Raw genomic sequence first — 8,942 nt, forward strand, 5'->3', positions numbered from 1 at the left:
TCAAATGGTAAAAAGTAAGTATCATACTACAACAGGGGGGCAGTGTAGACAAAAAGAAGGAAACTTTAAGAAAAATCAAACTGAAATGCTAGATATTAAAAAAAAATGAAAAAAAGATGAAGACAACCTTTGATTATTAGACTGAACATTGTTGAGGGAAAAATTACTGAGCTGTAAGATAGTCAATAGAATATTCTAAACCAAAAGGCAAAAGGAAAAGAAAAAAGAAAAAAAAATCCAAAACTATGGGACAATTTCAAAAGTTTTAGCATACATTATTAGAATATCAGACAGAGACTAAATTGTGAACAAAGCAGAAGAAATATTTGAAGTGATAGTCACTGAGAATATTCTAAAACTAATGACAGATCCCAAATCATGGATCAAGGAAGCTCAGAAAATATCAAGCAAAATAAATACCCTACTCCCGTCTCTAAACAACAACAAAAACAAACTAAGCATATCCTATTCAAACTGCAGATGACCAAAGAACAGAGAAAATCGGGAAGCAAGCTAAGGTGTCAGGACATCTTATCTATAAGGGAACAGGATAATAATTATATTGGACTCCTTGTCAGAAACCATGAAAATAGAGTGTAGTGAAGTATTCAGAGTGATGAAAGAAAATTACGAACTAGAATTCTATATCCAGCGAAATTATCTTTCAAATGTAAAGGAGAGGACAGCCCCGGGGGGCTCAGTGGTTTAGCACTGCCTTGGGCCCAGGGCCTGATCCTGGGGTCCTGGGATTGAGTCCCACGTCAGGCTCCCTGAATGGAGCCTGCTTCTCCCTCTGCCTGTGTCTCTGCCTCTTTGTGTGTGTGTGTGTGTGTGTGTGTGTGTGTGTGTTTTATGAATAAATAAATAAAATATTTTTTAAAATGTAAAGGAGAAATAAAGACTTTCTTAGATGAAGAACATCTAAAGAAATTCACCACTGGAAAAATGGTTCTCCAAGAAATGTTAAAAGAAGTTCATCAGGGAGAAGGAAAGTGATCCAGCTCATAAATTTGGATTTGCATAAAGAAAGGGCATCAGAGAAGGCACTGGAGGAGACCATACTATGTCAAATCAAAATATGCCTTTCTGACATAAAATTATTTTGAGCCCAAAGCCATTAAGAAGCAACAAACAGAAGAAAAGTTATCTCTACACTTCCTTTTTCTACCTAAAGGCATGATATAAAATCTCCTTTTAGTGGAGACATGCTCTTAACAGCCTAGACATGGCACCAGAGGAAACTACAAACACCTTGTTCCATTAGTTTTCTGCCTTATAGTTACTTTCCCATAATTTGTTGCCCTTGGAAGCCTAAAACTCTCATGTCATTTCTCTACAAATTTATTGTTCTTTGTTGAAGATTCTATATAAACCAAAATTCCAAGTCACTACTTTGAGTTAGAATAGTTGTAAATGTATATTTAAAACTCAAGAGCAACCACTAATTTTGTTTTTCAAAACATAATTTTTTTTTAGACTCCATTGATTTATTCATGAGAAACACAGGGAGAGAGAGGCAGAGACACAGGCAGAGGGAGAAGAGGCTCCTGGTGGGGATCCTGATGTGGGAATTGATCCCAGGACCCCAGGATCACACCCTGAGCCAAAGGCAGATGCTCAACCACTGAGCCACCCAGGCATCTCTCTAATAATTTTTATGAGAGGAAATAAATTAGAATCATATAAAATCTTCAATTAAAACTGGAGAAGAGGGATAATTTAATAAAACCTAAAGCTGTTTTTTTTTTAAATGATCAATAAAGTTTATAAATCTCTAGTAGCCAGGCTAATCAAGAGTTTTAAAAAATGCACAAATTACCAGTATTAGAAATGAAAAGGGTAGCCCATAGACATTAATTCAATCCTATAGACATTAAAATATTAATAATACTATGGGTAAATCTATGCCTACAAGATGTTGTAATTTGATGAAATGTAGCAATTCCTTGAAATATACAAACTGCTGAAATTCATACAGAGTTCAATGGATAATCTATTTAAAACGATTTAATGTCTACTAAAGACACTGAGCCATAATTAATAGGATTAATTAATCTCCAAAAGAGAAGTCAATAGGCCAGTTAAAAAATAGGCAGGGATCCCTGGGTGGTGCAGCGGTTTGGCGCCTGCCTTTGGCCCAGGGCGCGATCCTGGAGATCCGGGATCGAATCCCACATCAGGCTCCCGGTGCATGGAGCCTGCTTCTCCCTCTGCCTGTGTCTCTGCCTCTCTCTCTCTCACTGTGTGCCTATCATGAATAAAAAAAAAAAAAAAAAATAGGCAAATGATCTGAACAGATAGCTCACCAAAGGACATATACAGATGGCAAATGAGTACTCAACATCATTTGCCTTTAGAAAAATGCAAATTGAGACAACTATGAGACACCAAGACATACGAATTGAATGAAAATAACCCAAAACTAACAACAGCAATTGCTGGAGGTGATATAGAGCAACCAGAACTCACATCCATTGCAGGTAGGCATCAAAAACTGAAATAAATAAATAATTAAGTAATTAAAACTACCGAAGTTTAGTAGTTTCTTAAAATGCCAAACAGTTCAACACAGCATGTGAGATCCTAGATATTTGCCCAATGATCTGAAAATCTATATCCACACTGAAAACTGCATGCAGACATTTATCGTACTTATTCATGATTTCCCAAATCTGGAAAAAATCCAAGATGTCTTTCAATTAGTGAATGAATAAACAACGGGTGGTGTATCCATATAATAGAATACTGTTTTTTTTCAAGATTGATTTACTTATCTGAGAGGGAGAATGAGAGTGAGCACAAGTTGGGGAATGAACAGGCAGAAAGACGGGGGAGAGAAATCCTCAAGCAGACTCCCCACAGATGTGGAGCCTGAAGCAGGGCTGGATCCCAGGCCCGTGAGATGGTGACCTGAGCCAAAATCAAGAGTCAGACACTTAGTCGACTGAGCCACTCAGGCGCCAGTATAAAAGAATATTATTCAGTGATGGAAGCATAGTGCTAACTGAAATAATCAAGGCACAAAACAATACATACTATATGATTACATTGATGTGAACTTCAAAAATAGGGAAAAGTATCCTATGGTGTTAAAAACTAGGGTTCCTTAGAGAGGAGAGAAGTTGTTGAGATTGCATAAAACACAAGGGGTCATAGGAGTTTCTTTCAGATTCTTTCTCTTGTCCAACGGTGCGCTTCTATGAATGTGTTCATTATGCGACAATTAATTCAGCTGCATACTTACAACTTTCTCATTTTCTGTATGTAAATTTTACCCCTTATAAAAAGTTAAAAGCTTCCTCGCTTACTGACTTCACTTCCTTGGGCAATTTGTTTAACCTCCGTGAGTCTAGATTTGTTTGATATGTAAAATTGCTATGATAACATAAAGTTGTTTTGAGGATTAATTAAATATGAAATATTTGGCACAAACTTTAACAAATACATAACTGCTAAGTAAATCACAACTACGGCTGAAAACTGAAAAGGTTATCGTAACAATAAACATTTCTTAAAAAACTTTATTTTTTAGGAAATATAATGGTTTAGATTTGCATAGAATAGGAATCGATTAAATGACAATTCTGTTGCCAAAAAAGAAACATTTATTCTACAAATACTTCCTAAGGATGTACTATGTCAACAGAATTATTCTGTGTGCTCAGGAAACAATAGATACCAGAGCCATCAAAAGTCCCAGTCTCTTTGGAGCTTAAATTCACGTAAGAAATAGAAACATCTTCAAGGGGGAAAAAAAAGTTACTAATAAAAAAAGTATAATAGGATAAGGCACATCCATTTTGCAAAAATGAAAGTGAGCTGTAATTCTAATAGAAAGGACAGGGGAACATTACATTAAAAAGAGAAATTTTTGCAAAATCTTGAATGAGGTTGAGAAATAACAGGAGAAAGCAATTTAGTCCAGGAGGCCAATGAAAAAACCTGAAACTCACAGGATGTACTGATGGATTACATGTTTCACAGGTAACAAAATCGTGAGTCAAGGATGTCACTGAAGGTTTTGGCCTGAGAAACTGCAAGAATGCAGTTGCTATTAATTGAATTGGAAAGGGGTGGAGAAAAGCTTATCCATCCTTATAGTGCTCAAATTTACACAACATTTTGAGGTTATGGTGGACACTACTTTGTTTACCAAATCCTTGTTTTGCCATTTCACTTCTGGTGAAGGACTGGATGTATACCTTCACCTGAATGTTAATATTTTAAGGCAAAGTGAGGAAGTTGGCTAGTATGGAAGGGATGATCATGGAGTCTTCAACCTTCATCAGGTAAGCTCTTATTCTCAAGTTTGTATCATGGCATCCATGAAAAATTAGGTCTTGCTTTCCCCAATCTGAGGATACTTTGTTTTATCTAGGCAAAGGCTAGACCTCACGTGCCTTGTCAGGTGTGTATGTATGTAAGTAGGTACTAGCTGGGGAGAGCACTGCCGACTCTGGAGGGGTGGGGGTGGGGACAGGACTTAAATACTATACCAATTTTTCTTTTTTCTTTCTCTTTTCTTTTCTTTTTCTTTTCTTTTCTTTTCTTTTCTTTTTTTTCTTTTTTTCTTTTTCTTTCTTTTCTTTTCTTTTCTTCTTTTCTCTTTTCTTTTCTTTTCTTTTTTTCTTTTCTTTTCTTTCCTTCCTTCCTTCCTTCCTTCCTTCCTTCCTTCCTTCCTTCCTTCCTTCCTTCCTTCCTTCCTTTTTGTTGTAGGTCATATTATGAAATAGTTTCAAATCTGCAGCAAACTTAACTAGAACGATACCGAGATGTCATGTATACTCTTTATGTGCCTTTTTCACATTCAATAATCATTAGATTTATTACTACTTCTGTATGTTACTTTTATACGTATATGAATAGTATTATTTTTCTGAAACATAAGTTGGTAGCACCAAATCTCATTAACCCTTAAAAAAATATGTATGTCTTAAGAAAAAGAACACATTCTTACCAAACCATGATTCAGTTTAAAAAATTTGGAAATTATCTCATCCACAGACAATACTCAGGTTTAATTCATTTTCATAATAATGTTCTTTATAGCTATTTATATTCTTTTTCCAGCATCAAATACAGATCACAAAATGCATTCAGGTGTCACATCTCTTTAGTGATAGTCTTCTGTTTACTGACTTTAACCTTTCTGAAAAATACAAATTATTTTATAGAATGTCTCCCAACTTAGGTCTTTCTGATGCCTCTTCATGATTAAATTCATTGAGGTGAAGGTCCTTTTTTCTTTTTTTTTTCTTTTCAGAGCATCTTATTTGACAAGTTTTTTTTTTTTTTTTTTTTTGTCCTAGTTTCAGGGATGCTAGGTTTGATGTCATGGTTCAGGTGGTATTCCAAATGTTTCTCAGGGCCTATAGTACTATTTTTCCCCTTAAAACTAGTAAGTAGCCTGTGGAGAGATATTTTGCAACGAGGTAGCCTACTGTATCTGGTCAAACATTGACCCTTTAGGTTTAGTATCCATTGGTGATTTACCAATCCTGCTATTATTTGTCATTATTCTGTAATAATATACATATATAAATATATATATATTTATATATATATATAATCAACATAGACTCATGGATTACTTTATTTAACAGTTCTTAATCCACTCTCTTCATTGCTTACTTGAGGTTTAAATTATCCCAAATATGGTTGAAGGGAGCTCTGTCAAACTGACTTGTGTCACACTGACATATTTGTATGATTCTTTGAGTTCCTCTTGTGTTTTGCAACAGTATGTTCTGGATTATATTGCTTTTTCCAGTCCTGGAAATAATCATTTCTTCAATAGGCCCTCCAATCCTTTTAATGGGAAAAAAAAAAACCCAAAATTTGGATAAGGAGTAAGTGTACTTATTCTTTTTTTTTTCTCCCTTTGTTCTTTTTACTGTCTCCTCCCAACTCCCAACCATGATTATGATACATATTGACAATTCTAATTCCAAGCTAAGATCGCATATTATATACCAATTTTCCTTTCTAGTTCTGAAACTCTGCATTAACTGTGAGAAACATGATAATATATTGTCTTTAATATATTAACTAGAGTCTACTATTTGTTTATTTCTTTTATAAGGTAAAATTTATATATTGATATTCAAAAACTGAGACTATGATTTAATGCATTTAATTGAATACACCCACTTAATGAATATCATACAGCCAGCTCCCTCAAACCAAAAGGCCACCTTATATGCTTTAGCAGTTTGTCACAACTGCCCTTCAACCCTGTATCAGTATTTTTTTAGCTAAGCAATATTCCATTGTATGAATATAGAGTACAGAGTACATCTGTTTCCTTGATAGAATTTTGTGTTATTTCCAGTTTCGAAATATTATAAATAAATCTCCTCTGATGAATACATCTTATTTTGGTGGGCATATATTTTTATTTTCCTTAAGTTCTGAAAGGTATAACTGCTAAGTCAACAGGGGAGCTATACATTTAACTTTATAGTAAACTGCCAAATATTTTCTAGAATACTTGTGTTCTTTATATTAAGACCAGCAATGAATGAGAATTCATGTTTTTCAGCAAACATGCCAATATTTGGAATTGACAGTCTTTTTAGAATTTTGGTCATTAGTGGAGCTCCTGGCTGCATCAGTCAGTAGAACATGTGACTCTTGATCTTGAGGTCATTAGTTTGAGCCCCACGTTGGCCAAAGCAAAAAAATTACTTAAAAAAATTTTGATCATTAAAGTGAAAATATAGTTGTGTCTCATTGTAATCATTATTTGTATTTCCCTGTTAACTAATTTTAAACATGGTTTCATGCACTTTGTGTCCATTTAAACATTTTCCTTTTATATGTGTGTGTTCAAGCCTTTTGCCCATTTTATTGGGCTGTTTGAATTTTAACTCTTGAGCTGTAGATTTTTAATATATTCTAGATATATCCGTTATCAGATGAGGTATGTTTACCATCTGTGGCTTGCCTACTAAATTTTTAATGATGTTTTTTGATGATCAGAAGTTTCTGATATTGAGATATAATTTATAATATATTTGCCATAATTATTTTATTCTAAGAATTCACTTATCCTCAGTTTGACTTTGAGCTGTTTGCTATAATTTATACTTTATAGTTTTAACTTTTATAGTTAGGTCCTGATTCATTTTGAATTAAGTTTGTGTGTGATGTTAAATATAAATCAAGATTGAGTGATTTTTTGCCATATGAATATCTACCTTTTTCCACCACCATTGGTTGAAAAGTCTTTGCAAAAAAAAAAAAAAAAAAGTATTTGCATTTCCCATTGAATTGCTTTGGAAGTTTTATTGAAAAATCAATTGAACTTATAAGTGTTAGTTTACATCTAGATGCTCTATTCTGTTCCATTGATCTGTTTGTCTATACTACTCTCTACTGCTGTGTCTGCAGCTCTGTTGTAAGCCGTGAAATCTGGTAGTATACATCTTTCAATTTTCAATCATATTATTTTGCAAAATTGTTTAGACCACCTTATTTTGCATTTATTAATTTACATTCATTAATTTAATGAGATAATTCGCATTATTTTTACCAAAAGCCTGATGAGATTTTGATTTCAATTTTGGTGACTGCATAGACCTATTTGAAAGAGTTCACATTTTAATAACATTGAATGTTCCAGTCTTTCTGGGTAACCATATTTATTTACTTATTTGATCTTTTTTGTTTTGATCTCAGAAATGTTTGTAGTTTTCAGAATAGATGTCTTTCACTGTTAATTTTTTCCCAAGTATTTCAGGTTTCTTGGTGCTATTGAAAACGAACGTATTATTTTCTTTTCCTCGTTGTATATAGCCAGTATATAGAGATACTATTGATTCCTGATATAGACCCCATGTCCTCAGAGTTCATTATATGCATTTCTCAGAACTAGTAGAATTTTCGTTCATTTTTTTGAATTCTGTAGGATTTTTAAACATTAAATTCTTTTTCTAAAAATATTGGCATTTGATTTATCTATTTCCAATCTTTATATCTTTTATTTTTTTCTTGCTTTCTTGCATTAGATAGGACACCCAGTACAAAGCTGAAAAGAAGATTTTAAAGGTGACATCTGTGCTTTTTTCTCTCTAGAGAGAAAACATTCAGTCTTTCATAATGAGATGCAATATTATCTGTAGGATTTGTCAAAGATGATCTTTATTAGATTGAGGAGGTATCAATATATATTTATACTTTGCTTATAAGTTTTATCACAAGTGGGTGATTGAGTTGTTTGATTTATTCCTTTATTCTTAATATAGTTAATTTAATGGGTTTTAAATGATATGTCATCTTTGAATTCCTGCCTGATATGTGTTACACAATTAAATCTATGATGTCTATATTTATGAAGAATACTAGTTATAATTTTCTTTTCTTTCAATCTTTGTCAGTTTGTGGCATCAGGGAAATACTGGTCATATAAAACAAATTGAAGAGTCTTTCTTTTTCTCTATAATTCATAGCTTTATTAGATAAGAATTGGCATTCTCATGATGGCATATTACTGTATACTAAAAAGAAGTTCCTGTTTAATTTAAGTGATAGGCATTTTAATAAACCTTTATTGCATTTTTGGTAAAGTCCAGCATACCTTTTGTTAGACTTATTCTTAGTAACTTGACATTCTGTGATATTATATTAAACAATAACAAATTATTTTTAGTTGTTTGTTGCTGATATAAAGAAATTCATTTGAATTTTTAATATTATTATCTGCTATCTAGATATACTCTACAATTATATGTAACTATGTACCTACTTATTTTGCTCAAGTAAATCATATACAAGCAATGTCAGTTTTGCTACATCCTTTTCACTTCTCATGTATCTTATTCCTTTTGAACATATTATGATGCATGATAAAGCTACCAGAGAATTTGTCATTTAAAGTTGTGAAAATATGATTCTTTCTATCATTCTTGATTTTAAATTGAAGGCTTCTTACAATGACTCAT

The sequence above is a fragment of the Canis lupus genome, chromosome 3 (assembly GCF_003254725.2).
Source record: "Canis lupus dingo isolate Sandy chromosome 3, ASM325472v2, whole genome shotgun sequence".
NCBI classification, from domain to species: domain Eukaryota; kingdom Metazoa; phylum Chordata; class Mammalia; order Carnivora; family Canidae; genus Canis; species Canis lupus.